At 34.8% G+C, this 17,500-nt stretch overlaps 1 protein-coding gene across 1 annotated transcript in view; it reads left to right on the forward strand.

Moving 5' to 3' along the window:
* The window catches only part of LOC135208130 (uncharacterized), a 37,962-nt gene that overhangs the window by 15,797 nt on the left and 4,665 nt on the right, over positions 1 to 17,500 (forward strand). The window lies entirely within an intron of this gene.

Genomic DNA, 17,500 nt, shown 5'->3' on the forward strand with positions numbered 1-17,500 from the left:
TCCTGTTTCTTTTCAATGAATTGTTTACATCTTGAGTTTTAGGTAAACTGGGCATAGTTAGGTCACGTCATTTTTCACTTACAGTACAGTTTCATGTTAGATTTTATTGTGTCGGTGTGTTTATAGTAGATTCGTTGTTAATCAAGGTTGCAATTCCCATGTTCAAGAACTGGGATATCATTTGAGTCCAGATTCCTTTTCACTCTTTGGCCTTTCCTCCCTCGACTTGACAAGAAGGTAGATAGGCCTTCCCATTACTTCTTCAGCCTCTAGGCAAGGAAAACTAAATATCAGGGATATTCCAATAGACTTAATCTCCCCTAAAAGTATATTCACTAACTTCCTTACTTTACTTTATCTTCCCGCCACTGGCCAGTGGCATAAGGCTGATACAGTTCCAACCCATCTGTCTCTATCCCGAGCCATTTTCCTCGCTTCCTCTAGGTTTGTCGTTAAAATTTTTTCATTTTCCTTCAAAGATCTCTGACAATTATGCTATCTACCTCGTTCTTGGTCTACCCAGCGGTCTTCCTCCTATTTGTACTGCTCTCGTGCTCTTGGGGAGTCTCTATTCCCATCCATCCTCTCAACATGTCCAAACCATTTCAGCCTTCCCCTCTTTAGCCTAATACTGACAATCGTCCCATTTAATGCCAAGTAACCTCCTCAGCAGATTCATCTCGAAAGCATCCAACCTTCTCTCCTCTGTTCTGGTCAGTGCCCAGGTGGACGAACCATACATCAGGACTGGTAGTACTACTGCCTTAAATGTTCTCATCTTAGTTTTCAAGCTGATTTCTTGCCTTGACCACACTTTTTTTCTCAGAACCTTAAAAGCTTTTGCTGCTCCTAGTTTTCTTCTTTGTATATCTTCTATTTTCCTCCCAGGTCTGCTGTTACCACACCACGTTCCGCAAGTTATAACAACTTCTTAACTTGCTTGAGTTCCTGTCCTCTGATTGTCATATCCTCCATGTGCACCCAATCATCATCCTTACTCACAACCATGATCTCGCTCTTCTTTCTGCTGATGTTCAAGCCAAAATTCTGTCTCTGTCTCCATCCTCATTACCATACCTACCAGCACCAGCCACGTATCAGCAACCAATGCAACATCATCAGCAAAATCCAAATCCATAAACACTTCTTCACCAATACTATCCCCTCTATTTTCATTCTCCATCACTCTTTTCATTATGTGGTCAATATATACATTAAACAAGGTGGGTGACATAACATATCCCTCTCTTAGCCCACTTACAACTGGGAACCAGTCACTTTGCTGTCCATCCATCTGTACACAGCTGCGCACACCTTGGTACCAGTTCTTTAACTTATCCTTATCACTTTCAGTGGTATACCATAGTGTTCTGCCACTCTCCACATTCCATCTCTCCATACTGATTCATATGCTTCCTCCAAGTCTATAAAAGCACAGAATATTGGCTTTGCATGCCCCATCTCTTCTCGATTATCTTCCCTGGGACTGACAGTAAACTTATGCCCCGATAGTTACCACACTTCCCATAAATTTATATATTGGTATCATAATTGCCTTTTTCCAATCACTTGGTACCAACTGTGTTCTCCACACTATGCTAAAAACAACACTTAAGGCCTCTATCATCCTTCGTCCTCCTGCTTTTAGCATCTCTGCATTCACTAACTTTATTTCTTAATATACAAACTAGCATGACCTGATGTAAATTCCTCGTCAGATACTGAGTATGACACTTGCTTAATCAATAGATGTTTTCGTCAACGTTCTGTTTTGAGAACATTGATTTGATCGTAGCTATTTTCCTTTGAGAAATCAGTAAAAATGCATCAGTAAATGACAATCTTTCTTGACGAGAAAATGTTAGATGTTCCCAGAGATCCGGAATAACTATCACTATTATTATTCAGAAGATGAGACCCATTCATATGGAACAGACCCACCAAAGTGGCCAAAGCTTTGAAATATCTACCTCCAAGGAATATTATTGTGTTCATTAGGAAGAAGTAAGAAGAGGTAAATGGAAATACAAAAAGAAGGGATTTCACTTATTTTAAAAGGAAAATTAATTAATAAATTAATAAAAATAATTAAAATTAAAGGAGAATGATATGAGGGTAGTAATGCATTAACCTTCGCTTGAACTTCTGAAGTTCCAATAGCAAGACATCCTCAGCAGGGAGGTTGTTCCGAATAAGTAATAATAAAAAGTGTTAAAAAAAGCTTATTACAATAACAGAATATAGAGAACTTCCTTTATACCAAAAGCAATCAATAGCTAAATGTATTTTCCGGACAAACTCCTTTTCTCCGAGAACAAATGTTGCCCATTCAATTTGCATTATTCCAATTTCATTATCAAGTGCAAAGTATTAGTTGTTGTCGAATGTAAATGCAGGAATTGAAGTAGTTTCCTGTCCTCCATTAGAGAGAATTTATAGCGTTTTGTTTCTCTTAAGTGAACAATACAATTCATTTGAGAATTCAGTCCTGAAAGGTGGAATATACGATACTGGCTGGATGCCCTCTCGTAGTGTATAAGAACAAAATTATCCTTAACTTTACAGAATTATATATGAAAGGTTTGCTTTTACTATATATTGATTGTGTTTTTTTATAAATATAAATTAGAATGTTGTTATTGTTATGGCCTTAAGATTCAACTCTATGGTCATAAAATGAAAGTTCATTCTCCAAATCGTTTCACATGACAATCCTTTGATTTTTCAACAAGCACTGCCTCCTGTCACATCACATTGATGTGCACCTACTGTTGGCGGGACATTTCCTGAACTTTGATCTGACTTTAAAAAGGTAAAGTAACTCAGACTTGTAATTTGTTCTTTCATTCCTGTGAATCTCATGATCCCAATGACACCAAAATGGAAATATCATAAGAATATAAAAACGCTTTTGAATGATTAGTTTTTGTTTAATAGGCCTTTTTGGTAAACCGCTATTTATTTTATTTACTAGAGTCATATAAAGGGGAAAAGTACTGAGGACTAAGCAGAAACTGCAACAGTTTCCCAGAATCACTCAATCTGGTTTTTTCATTGACGTTTTATTCATTCTCGACCACATTTTATTTAACTTAATTAAAACAAGTTTTGCTTACTTGAACTTGAAGTTTTTATTCTTCATGACAGCATTTTTATTCCCTTTTTTCCTCTTTTGTTTCGTAAAACGTTTTTTAAAGCAAAACGTGAATATATGTAGGGCCTAATACACTCTTGATTTTTAATCTTGTCTCCTGTTTTTACAAAACGAACGACGATTTCCTGTTTTGAATTATGTCAAGAATTTATGCTAATTCTGATAACGATCAGTTTCATTCCCTAAATATCTCTGTAGATCTTCATGCTCCCCATTACCTTCGTTTCAATATACAGTCACTTCCCCTGTTTTTATAACTTTGAATTTTGCTACAAAAACCGAAAGGTCTGCCATCCTCTTCAAACCAAAACATTCTTCTGTCTTTTCCGAATATAGACAGACAACAGACACCCACTTTGCTCTCGAGACTTCAAAGACAAAGACTGTCTTCTGTACACAGACTCCTCTTGGGCCAAAATGTCTCTGAAACCTGGCGAAGGATCTCGGTTTCCAAGGCGGTTTTGATTCGAGAATAACATTTCACACATTCTCTCGTGAGAGAGACTCTCCTTCTCAGAAAACCTCTCATTCTCTGAAATTGGAAACTGGAAGCACAATTACACCAACGCTCCATCAAGGAACTAATCAGACTCATCGTCCTAGTGGACCCCTTTGGGGGTTAATGTCGTCAGTGCACTGTAGGTATTGCTTAAGGTTCTTTGCAGCCTCCCCTCGGCCCCTAGCTACTACCCTTTCATTTCTTTCACTGTACCTCCGTTCATATTCTCTTTATTCCATCCTACTTTCCAAAACCCTAACTTAAAAATTGATTCATGTTACACCTTTCAAGCCTCCTTTTCTCTCAATTTCGGTTTCAAAAAGAGTCAGGTTTAGAATTCCAATAAACCATAGCTTTGGTTGTAAGTGGACCCCTCTTGACAGTTTTACTGAATCTCTCTCTCTCTCTCTCTCTCTCTCTCTCTCTCTCTCTCTCTCTCTCTCTCTCTCTCTCTGTGTAAGGTTTGGTATAGCATAGTCAATCCACAAAACCTAATCAGAAAATGTGCTGCATGCAACATTCCGACCCATCCACAGTGTGCTGAGGTAATACAAGATTTGAGAAAAGATACAAGAATTTTTTGTTCAACATGTCTATCATGGATAGACAATGTTATTAAATCAAGATTGAATGTACAAAAAAGTTGAGGATGAAGAAGAAGGAGGAAGAGGAAGAAGAAGAAGAAAAAGAAAAAGAAGAAGAGGAAAACGGAAGAGAAGTAAACAAAAAATGAAATGACAGAAAAAATAAGGAAAACAAAGAACAAGAATTAAAAGTATGGATGCAGAGATACTCATTGATACTACATATGAGGCAATAAAGCAGCATACCTACGAAGAAAATAAATTACGATATGACAACAGAAAAGCAAATCCGAAGAGGCTCTACCCAGATCTATACAATGACGGGAAAGAGGAAAAAATAGACAAGAAAGACAAAATCTGCAACCTTTTGAAAAGAGGGAATTGCAGATTTGGAGAAAGATGTTACTACAAACATCCTAAGATATGTCAAAACTATGAAATATATGGTAAATGTGCATACTTAGATGGATATGGAGATGATTGCAGAGATCTGCATCCAAAAATATGTAAAAACCTAAAAGAAGGAAAAGGATGTAAGTTCGACAAAAAATGCAAATATATGCACCCTGTAGCCATGAATCATAATCAAATAAATAACCAACCAAGTAATAAAATCCAAAATAAGAAAGAAACAAATAAACAGAGAAATCAAGAATATCAGGTAAAAGAGAAAAAGCAAACCACCAATGAGATATGCAGAGGTGTCAGCAAAGAATTTCAAAGCATCAGCTCCGAAATTCTACTCAAGAGATATAACTGTATTTATTATGCAAGAGGATATTGCAGAAACGGAGAAAATTGCAGATTCAGACACAAAATGAATAATTATGATGAAGGAAGATCAAATATTATGGAAAAGTTGGATTTTTAATGTCAGAAATTTCTGGAAATGAAAAAAAAGAACAACATACCAGAACAGGAAAGAGGACATGGGAAAATCCTTATTACTATCAGTATTAAATGAAGGAGAAAACACGCAAACCATCATAGTGATGAATGCGCAGGGTTTAAGTTAACGAGTAACTCAAAAAGAAAAAAGAAAAATAGAGTACTTAGAAGAACTAACCCAAAATGAAAAGAAAATAGATATAATGAATATAAGTGAAACCTGGTATTCCCAAGAGACTGGGAATGATGATCAAATAAAAGGGTTCCAAACTTATAGATCAGATAGAAAAAATAGGAATCAAGGGGGAACCGCAATATATGGGAAAGAACAAAAAACAAGGAAAAATATATGAGAAATATAGTAACTCAGAATGTGAACTAATAGCGGTAGAATTTGAATCTGAAAAATGATGAACATAGTAATATATAAGACCTCCTCAATACTAAAGAGTTTGACTTAATAATTGAAAAAATTGATGATATATGTAGAAATCACAAGGACTGGACTATTTCTCCTATCTGGTGACTTCAACTTTCCTTTCGTAGAATGGAAAGAACGAATAGGAGATTGTGGTTGTACTTATACATATAAAAAAGAGAGTAATAGTAGTGCAGAAGATAAGAGGCAATTTGAAAAGCTATTAGATATGCTACTAGAATACAACATTCAACAAATAAATCACCTGCCAACAAGGAAAGGGAAAATACTTTAGACCTAGTATTTGTGAACGAGATGAATTATGTTAAAGAAAATAATAGTTTATAATGCGAGTATTTCAGACCTAATAATGTCATAGAATTAACAGTTCATTCCAAAGCAAGTGAAAAGGAGATAAGCAAGAAATGAAAAAGTGGGAAGGATATGGAAAATACAACTTCTACAGTAAAAATATAAAAAATGGTCAGAAATTAATGAAGAATTAAACAAAGATTGGGATAACATTTTTCGTAAGTGATGACATAAGGGTAAATACGGAGATATTATAAAAATAAATGGAGATAATAGTGGAAAAATATATACCGAAGAAAAAAGTAAAACATCATTCATGCATACCAAGAGACAGAAGAATCTTGTTCCAGAAAATCAGAAAGTGGAAAAAAGGTCTTTGCAAAAAGAAAAAAATGCAATAGGAAAGTTATAAACTAAAAAGTAAGAATAGAAAATGCAGAAAAAAAAGATTATACAATCAAAAGAAAATGAAAAACGGACTGGGAAGAAAAAACCCTATTAAATATCAAGCAAACCCCAAACTATTATACTCATATGCGAAGAAGATGAATAAAAGAAGAATAGAAATAGGCCCTCTGAGAATTGAAGGAGATTAACGAATGAAAAAAAAGGAAATTTGCAAAACATATCTGGCAGAACGATATAAGAGAGAATTCACCCCTAGAATAGATAATGAAGATAATGATATAGAAGTAAGGGATGAAAATAGTGAATATTAGCTGACATAGATATTAATGAAGCTGATATTGTGCAGGCTATAATGAAATTAAAAAATGGAAGGCTGCTGCAGGGCCGCGATGAATTGGCCGTGCTATTTTGTTGAAAGAAAGTAGATTCATTCATATCGCAAAGCCACTTCAATATTATAAGACAAAGTGTTAGATACAGGCAAGATATAATGAATGAGCACAAATTAGCGTATATTACCCCTACTTTTCAAAAGTGGATCAAGACTAGAGGCAAGTAATTATAGGCCTGGTGAGTCTAACATCACATATAATGAAAGTGTATGAAAGGGAATGAAGAAAAAATATATGAAACATCTAATAAAAAATAATTTGTTTAATAAAGGACAACATGTTTCGTACCCGAAAAAAAAAGTACACAAAAAACCCAACTGTTAGTCCACCGTGAAAACATATTCAAAAAATATGAAAAACGGAAATGAAACAGATGTGGTTTATTTAGACTTTGCAAAAAGCTTTTGATAAAGTAGACCATAATATATTAGCGAAGAAAAATTAGAAAACACAATATCGTGGATAAAGTAGGAAGATGGTTAAAAAGAATTTTTACACAACAGAAAACAGATAGTTATTGCAAACGACGAAAATACGGATGAAGCCAAGTAATATCCGGTGTGCCGCAAGGTACGGTTGTTAGCTGGCAATACTGTTTGTTATTATGATTGAAGACATAGACAATAATGTTAAGAGATTCGGTAGTGAGTAGTTTCGCAGATGACACAAGAATAAGTAGAGAAATTACTTGTGATGAAGATAGGAACGCTCTTACAAAGAGACCTTAACAAAAGTATATGATTGGGCAGAGGTAAATAGGATGGTATTTAACTCTGATAAATTTGAAATCAATAAATTATGGAGACAGAGAAAGAAAGCTATATGCATATAAGGGACCTAATAATGAGACCATCACAAATAAGGAAGCAGTTAAAAAGACGTTGGGTGTTGATGATGAATAGGAACATGTTATGCAATGATCAAATAGCAACTCTGTTGGCAAAAATGTAAAGCAAAAATGGGAATGTTTGTTACGGCACTTCAAAAAACAAGAAAAGCTGAACACATTGATTGATGCTTTATAAAACATATTGTTCGAGTTCACTTGAATATTGCAATATGATATGGGTACCCACACATCAAAAGGGATATGCACAAAAGTAGAGAGTGTACAAAAGGTCCTTTACAGCTAGAATAGAAAGAAGTAAGGACCTAGACTATGGGGAAAGACTACAATTTTTAAAATTATATAGTCTGGAAAGGAGAAGAGAACGCTACATGATAATTCAGGCATGGAAACAGATAGAAGGAATAGCAGAAAATATCATGGAACTAAAAATATCAGAAAGAGCAAGCAGAGTGGATTAATAGTGCCAAAAAATAATACCAGGAAAAATAAGGAAAGCACACAGGACATTAATCCACTACGCACCAGCATCGATAATGCAGCGTCTATTCAATGCGTTGCCAGCTCATCTGAGGAATATATCAGAGTGAGCGGTAGATGTGATTTTAAAGAATAAGCTCGACAAATATCATAAACTGCATCCCAGACCATCCAAGATTGGGAAGATGCAAAATATACGGAAGATGTACTAGCAACTCTCTGGTAGATTAGAGGTGCCTCACACTGAGGGACCTGGGGCAACCCGAACAAGATGTAAGGTCTGTAAGGTAAGGTAAGGTCTCCAGAGAACTTGCCTGGCTTTGCCTGTGTCGTTTTACGCTTGTTAGACGAACAAGAGATCTCGTAAAGTCTTGGTTTACCTGCGAATGAACGTCGCCGTGACAAACTCCATCCATAGTGTTCTCCTCTGTAATGGACGCATAGGGAAATTATCGTGCCTCCGCCATGCCAGAACTTCCCACCAAAGGATTCGCAGGGGAGAAACTAAAGATCTTTTGGATTTAGACAAAGACAGAACATTTGGATCTCTTGGGAGTAAATTATGGTGTTCACATGTTTTGGTAAAATAGATTTATTATAATTTATTATATTTTTTATGTAGTTTGTTATGTTCATTTAGGGGATTCATTAATTAATAAAACAGTTTTCACGAAATGAGAAAAACATGTTTATCGTTACTAAAATATAATAGATGTGGTCAAAAATTGATTTTGGTTAATTTAATAAGTACAATGTTTGAGTGCATTTCCATTTATGAATTGAGGGTCTAGCTTGTGACAGGTGCTGAGGGAATAAATAATTCAGTGTCTGAGGCTAAGAAACTCTGGGGGCAGATAATATGAAGTTCTCCTGGAACAAGGACACAAGAAACCACTGTTCTTTGAGAGGCTGAGATCTTAGGCTTTCTTTGATCTCTCTGTAAAATGATGGATAACTTTGGTCGTTTAATGAATAGGAGAAACAACTTAGAGTATATGTACATGTGGAGTGACGCCAGTTTTAGTAGCCATAAATCAATCAATCAATTATCCTGGTAATAATTAATGAAGAATTACTCACCACTTCCTTCTTATCACCACATTTTACCTCTATTTTGGTGTTCAAGGTCTTCGTTTCATAATGAGCTTTAACCGAACTCTGCCCCTTTCCCCAAATCCCCACCCCCTACCACCTCTCACCCCTACGCACACCCCACCCAAAGCAGCCAGCCTCTCGTTACCTGCCTCTACAAACCCTCATTATTCCTCAGACATTAAATTCGAATGAGCGTCACAGAGCGCCAAGTGGCGGCGAAACTCGAGTATTCTCGAGGCAGAGCAAAGCTGAATGTCCTGTTTCCTTTCTCTGCTGCTGTCCTCCGAACGCCTGTTTATGGCGTCCTAGGGATGCCTCCTTCCTTCCTTCCTTCCTTCTGCCGCAGAATCTCTGTTTGTCAGATGTTCAGGCCACACTCGAGAGCCTTTTCGCAAGGAAGAGGGAGATGTGATTTTGAGAGATCGACCAACCAGGAGTGACATTTATTCGCTAAATGTCAAGACACTAAATTAACGGGGTACTGCCATTAGTGCGCCTCACGCGGTGCAATGTAGACATTACTCAAGGTTATAAGCAGCCTCCTAGTTGCTACCACTTTTTCATTCCTTTTACTGTACCTCCGATCATATTCTCTTTCTTCCATCTTACTTTCCACCCTCACCTAATGATTATTATTCGATGGTGCAACTGTGAGGTTTTCCTCCTGTTGCACCTTCCAAACCTTTCCACTCTCAATTTCCCCTTCAGCAACGAATGACCTCGTAGGTCCCAGCGGTAGAACCTTGGCCTGAATTAAATATTCCAGTTCCAATTTATCTTGACATTCGTATCTAATCCTCTGGAGATCCTACTTGCGTTTTCAGCTCCACTTAAGGCTTCCTTTGGACTTAATTTCCCTAATTTTGGACAGCTAATGTTTGCTGGAAGTTTGGGCGAATCTTCAGGCTTTTTGGGGGATGAGTTTTTCCTCAGCAAGAACCGGGTTTACAGTACAAACTCTCTTTATACACACACCAAGAAAACAAATATTAGTAAGATCATTATACGCGAATATGTAAAAGAGAAAAAACTCAGGTACCTACCCATGAATTCCAACCTCTTACGTTACATGCGCGATTGAGAAAGTTGTCAATCTTTTTGGGAGTTTTATCCTCAGCCAGAACCGGGTTTAATGTGCAAACTTTCTTTATACACACACCATAAAAAGAAAAATATTAGTAAGATCATTATACGCCATTATGTAAATGAGAAAAACAGTCAGGTACTGAAACATGAATTCCGACCTCTGACGTCAGAAGCGCGAATGAGAAAGTTGTCTATCTTTTAGGTTGATTTTTCCTCAGTCAGAACCGGGTTAAATGTACAAATTCGCCTTGGACACAGAAAAAAAGCTAACGAGTAAGATGATTAGAAGCCATTATGTAACTGCAGCGAGGACGTTCAGTAATGAAACCTCATGATTTCCGAACTCTTGTTCAGAATCGTGAAAGAGGACGCTGTCGATCGCTGCCGGTGTGAACGAAGTCGAATGTGGCTGTCACGTGACGGAAAATGAGAGACGAGATGTCTGGTGAGGAAGAGCATCTGTCAAACTCTGGCAAATGCTTTTATTTGCTACATCTCTACAAAATTGAAAGGTCACTTTTGTCGGACATTTTTGGTTAACATTAGCATAAATGATAGGTTAGTATTTAAAGAATGATGTGTACAGAATGATATTGACAGAAGAATGTTTAAAAAGCTTCTGTTGATTAGCTATAATTATTAGTCTGTCACTGACATTAACTTTGAATTAACACTAATCAAATGACATAGAAATATTTGTTTACTATGAGGTTAATATGTAATTATTAATCAATTATCAATTATTTCATAATTATAAGGAAGATTTACGTATCAAGAAACATGCAAGATAACCACATGATAAATTTGCAATTAGATTGCTCTTGATCTTTGTGTGATAAATTACCTGAATTTGTCTCTGAACTTTTCATAGACACACTAACTAAAAATCAATGACTCCAGATGATTATCCTTAGAATTTTGGCCCTGTTTTTATTTCTAATCAATAAAAAAGAATTGTTTGACGACCACTGGATGTAGAACGATATATGAATGTATCAGTTTCACCTACTGAATCTCTCTCTCTCTCTCTCTCTCTCTCTCTCCTCTCTAACGAAAACTCAAACCGAATCATTTTTTCCCTGAGACCTAACACTCCAATATTTATCATCATCATCTCGGGAAACAATCAATTCAAAAAGCTTGAATAAGAACAGTAATTTATCCAGAATAAAAATAAAGACACCATTCCATAACCCACCTGTCCATCAAAGGATGTCTGTCGTGGTCTGCGCGAAATCAGAATTGAACGGAATCAGTCAAAATAACAGATATAAAAAGCATCCATTGAGTCTCCCGTCAGGGGTGGAGAGGTTCCAACCGCAGAACGTCATCCAAAATGCAGATGGAATATTGCTCATGTAAATATTATTATTGTATCAGTGGATGAGTTACATTTCACGCTCCGGCACCTTTCATTAAGGAAGACTTCCATTCGCTTTATTGTGGAACCAATGGCTCTCCTCCTCCTCCTCCTACTCCTACTCCTTTCCACCGGAGATCTTTTCAGAAATGACGTCTCCTTTCTGGCGAAATGCTTTTGAAGGGAATTGACCTGAGTTGGAAATGACCTGCGACCTTTTTTGGATTGGTGTAACGTGGACATATTTTTCGTCTTGGATTGTAAGGTTCCTTTTGGGTTTCTGTCTTTTGTAATAAGTAACATCGTCCATTAAGTAACAGAGAGAGAGAGAAGAGAGATCAAGTAGGAGAGAGAGAGAGTAGGAGAAGAAGAAGAGAGAGATGAAAGAGAGAGGTTTCCCCTAGATAACCACAAAACAGGACGTACAAGTAGTAGTTCACAAACATAAGCTCCTCCTTAATTTTGACTTTTCAATTTTCATCTCATAAATACAGTCGATGAGAGAGAGAGGAGAGAGAGAGAGAGAGAGAGAGAGAGAGAGAGAGAGAGAGAGAGAGAGAGGTTTCTGTCGCTTGAGTAATTGTGTCGCTCTGAGGGACGATATCTGTTGTCTGTCCGCAAACTTTGACGTAATTCTCGGTTTAGAGCTTTTTCATGGCGACTCTTCTCTGTACTTCTTCCACACACACACACACACACACATATCATCATCATCCGTTACTTTACTATATGGTTTTTTTACGAAAGTTACCATCATCTCTTGAGAATTAAAGTTTGCGTCTTGTCCAAGTACCGTTAACTTCTTGAGTGGATTGGCTTTGAAAGTCCCTCGGCCCAAATATGACATTTTGTATGTACTTTTCATCATTATATTTCTGCATTTGGTGTATTAAAATAAATGCTGTTGTAGCTCATATATATGTATATATATATCTATATATATATATATATATATATATATATATATATATATATATATATATATATATATATATATATATATATATATATATATATATATATATATATATATATAAAGAACTCAAAACACTTTTCAAACTCTTCAGGACAAACGGCAATGAACAGTTGTTTACAGTGTTCCGTTTAATATATATATATATATATATATATATATATATATATATATATATATATATATATATATATATATATATATATATATATATATATATATATATATATATATATATATATATATATATATATATATATATATATATATATATATATATATATATATATATATATATATATAGAGTGGGAATAACTAGGAGAACACAGCACAAAACCATTAACTTCCCGTTTCCGCGAGTGACCACTTGAGTAAAGAACAGAGGGCATTAAAATTTACCGGTCATTTTCAAACTTCTTTTGAATACGACTCCCTTTTCGGGCGTTCAGACCTCCAGGCAATGAAGAGAGAGTTCCAAGGTGAAAATGAACATCACTCAAGTCGGACTCGCAAACTCCACTCCAACTATAAACTCCTTTAGTTGACGCGGATGCAATTGAGTTTGGGAGAACGAATGATGAGATAATGTGGCGTTATACGTGAAAAAAAAAAAAAAAAAAAAAAAAAAAAAAAAAAAAAAAAAAAAAAAAAAAAACAAAAAAAAAAAAAATATATATATATATATATCTATATATATATATATATATATATATACTATATATATATATATATATAATCTATATATATATATATATATATATATATATATATATATATATATTATATAAATATATCTATATATATATATATATATATATATATATATATATATATATATATATATATATATATATATAAATGCATGTGCACTTGCTTTGGGAATGACTGCTGTAAATATATTTCCTTGAGATATAGTTTGGTGTCCACAGCATCCACAGAGGAATGACTAAAGTTTTCTTAACATCAGAAAACTTCAGTAGTGACATAATTACAGACTAGTTTAGGTGGTAATGACCCTCTGGACAAGTCTGCAAATATGTTTATGGGATTATTATTATTATTATTATTAGTATTATTTTTCAGAGGATGAACCCTATTCATTTAGAACAAACCCACCACAGGGGCCACGAACTTGAAATTCAAGAAGCTTCCAAAGAATATTATTAAGGTGTTCATTCCAAAAAAGCAACAAAAGTAAAGGGAAAGACAGAAAGAGGAGATAAGTTATTTAAAAACCAGAGAAATTAACAAATTAATAAGTGAATGTATAACAATAAAATAGCGATAAAAAACAATGAAAAATTTGTTCACAGAAATATCTACTGAAATTAAACAATTATATAGTAAAAAGCTTTTAATTTTTTTTTTTCATTTTTCGTGAGATACACACACACACACACACACACGTGCGCGCAGGCACGCAGGCACGAAAAATGAAAAAAACAAATTAAAACCTTTTTAATTTGTTCATTGGCGTTTGTCCTGAAAAGTTTGAAAAGTGTTTTAAGTTCTTTATATATATATATATATATATATATATATATATATATATATATATATATATATATATATATATATATATATATATATATATATATATATTATATATATTGTGACGTTTATAGATCGTTCGTCTACCCCGCAATTAACTAATAATTTGATTTGGAAAACGGCAGCCATTTCTTTAGAATATCAGCTGATTTTTAGTAACCGCGGGAAACCCAAAACCCGCCAGCTAGAGATAGGAAGTTCCCCAGTTGGGGGAAAAGAGTCTTTTATCAGCTGTAGGGACGTATCTCAAAAGGGAAGGGTGTAGGCAGATTGGTACTTCTTAGACCTATACCTTAAGCTCTCTTTCCTGTGACCCCTCTGCTGGCTGTATGCTTGTTTTCCAGGATTTGCCTTTGATCGTGGGGGGTTAAGCTGACCTCCAACCCCCAAGCAACCCAACTGAATTCTGTCTCAGTCGGCTGCGAGACGTGATCTCGGTACAGAGGTCAATTGCCAGCCTCCCAAAATTGGCCTACCCAACGCACTGGTGGACCACGAACCCCAGACCTGAACAGAGGTCGGACCGCATTCTTCTACAAGGATACACAGAATATTGCATAAAGGTACGTCTGAAAGTGTAAACTTCAACCCAGCACCTTTTACTACCATACGACTCTTGCTAAATTCATTTTCAATTCTTATTTTTACCCCTTCTACATCAGAAGCCCTTTGTCCTCATCGGGCCACGTGCTCCCCTTTGTGACTTGTTAAAGACCTAGTTTTCGTGCATACCTCAGTGAACCATTCGAGTTTACCTTCCCCAATGTTAGAGAATTAATCAGCCTTAATCAAAGCAAGAAGTCATTTTTTCCTTTTATCTCGTTTAAATTGGGATTCTTTTGGGTTCCAGATTCATGAGTCACGTGCCGTCTCTGCCCGCAAGTGTGCATTAACCCAAGTGAATGAAAATCAGCTTGAATTGAATGAGACTATAAGCCCCAACGTGGGGGCCAATATCATTTAACTTTTCTCCAGGCCAGCACGGGCCTTTTGTAAATAAATAGTTTTAAAGTAACGAGCTGAGTTTTCTGGCGACCTTCCCTCTAAAGAAAGTTTACGGTAAGTTCAAGCAATTCCCTCTTGAAATCCCTAAATTACTTCCGTTTACGTATCTAGCTTCTCTCAAGGCCCTATATACGTAACAATATATATATATATATATATATATATATATATATATATATATATATATATATATATATATATATATATATATGATATATATATATATATATATATATATATATATATATATATATATATATAGACATAAAGCAAATACTTAGCGTTACTCTCATGTTTTCAAAAACTAAACTCTCATGAATCCGGAAGCCCATGATTAAGCGTGCTAAACCCTTTCTTGCCACCAAAGTTAAGAGACTGGGTGCTAGTATTTTTGAAGCCTTTTCTCCCCGTCCAGAGAGTTACTAACTTCATTTTGCTAGAAAAAATTTTTTGGGGATAATTTGCATTAGCATCTTTAAAGTTTATGGTCCTAGAGATATTACACGATTTTTAAGTTTTTGCATAATACTTTTAAACAATTAGGTTACGGATTTTGGATTAGTAAGACATATTATTTGTGGAGTATTTTTAACCAATAGGTACATTTTTTTTATATAAATAATAAGGTCTGATGAAAATACAAATCAATATTATTCATATTTTTCACTGAAATTTCTTCATTTTGTTTAATCTCACTCGTTATTATTCAGTGTGAAAATCACCATAACTAAAACACCTTAAAATAAATTACAGATATTATGAACTGAATTTGTAATAATTTTAATTTAGAACCTTCTAAACCAATATGCACTTCATTGCATAAACCTTTCTAAATAAAACCATTGCTTTAAATTGCATTAAAAACATTTATCTACATTACTTAATGGAGCCCATTGTAAATGTGACCGGGCAGTTCGAATATTTTTTAACTTGCAACAGAACAGCTTTATGGAGAATTACTGTTCTATTGACGATACTATTCTATTTAATTAAAGCATTACACCAGAAATATCTACCAAAATATGGCTGAATCCCGTCTGTTTCACGTATATAACTAGTAATGGAACGACTCAAACTCTGGCAGTCATACTGATTAATGATTTTATTTTCTGGCCATTATTTGAGGCTAACTTCATTAAAAAAAAAAAAAAGGAAAAAATTTCTCACTGTTGGACTGTGGAACAGCCTCCCTACTGAGGATGTCGTGCAATTGGAATTTCTTCAGAAGTTCAAGCGAAGATGCAACGCGTTGCTACCTTAATAAAATTTTTCAGGCATTTTAATAATTTACTTATATTTTTAATTATTTATTTATTAATTTGTTAATTTATTTTCCTTTTTTAATTAGTGGTCTCTTCTTTCTGCATTTCCCTTTATCTTCCGGTACTTCTTTCTAATGAACACATTTTTTGGAAGCTTGAATTTCAAGTTAGTGGGCCCCTGTGGGGGGCTTGTTCTTCTGAATAATAATAATAATAATAATAATAATAATCATCATAATCATCATCATCATCATCATCATCATCATCATCATCATCATCCTCGGTACAGTGGTAGAGCATCTCCTGTCAGAACTGGCTAGTAACAGTTATGCCCTGTCCAGGACGTGACTGATTTCCACTGCTGTTTGTGATGATGGATGGTTTTCATTTGCTTTCGAACAAAATATTTTTTCGTTGCAATAAGGGTTAAAGGGGATTCCTGAAAGAAAATAGAAAAAATACAGAAGTTTTACTCTTGATAAAATCACGTCTATTCCTTTAAAAGTGAAGTATTGAATGTCTAGCCTCATTGAATATTCGTGTGGCTTAGTCAGAGAAAGTAAGACTGAGAGTAACATCAATTAACAACTTTATTATTATTATTATTATTATTATTATTATTATTATTATTATTATTATTATTATTATTATTATTCAGAAGAACAAGCCCATAAAAGGGGTCACTGACTTGAAATTAAATCTTTCTAAGAATATTAAGGTTTCCATTCGAAAGAAATAGCAGAAGTTAAAGGGAAATACAGAAAGAGGAGATCAATTATTAGAAAAAAATAATAAATTAACAAATAAATAAATAAATGAATAAAATTATTAGTAAATTGTTGAAATCCAAAGAGAATTGTATTATAGAAGTAAAGACAGTAATTGTATTTATGTTCCAGTAACCAAGAGAGATGGAGCAATAAGCTTCAGCTCCATTCCAGGGATTCCCACTAATTTTGGAGCCTGGAGATTGCGTCGCAATTCCACGAGGTCCTCGAATGGATTTGGACCGAATTTAGGTTTGAACAGAAATTTGGGATCGAATTTTATTTCTTGAAAACTAATCTGGGCTAAGGAAAAGTAGATTACGTTTGTTCTTTGAAGTCGGGAGTATAAACAAAGAGAAATTGTCTTATTTTGGTATAAAAAAATTCAGATGAACAAATCTGTGAAGAAAAAATATTAG

The sequence above is a fragment of the Macrobrachium nipponense genome, chromosome 34 (genome assembly GCF_015104395.2).
Source record: "Macrobrachium nipponense isolate FS-2020 chromosome 34, ASM1510439v2, whole genome shotgun sequence".
Lineage (NCBI taxonomy): Eukaryota > Metazoa > Arthropoda > Malacostraca > Decapoda > Palaemonidae > Macrobrachium > Macrobrachium nipponense.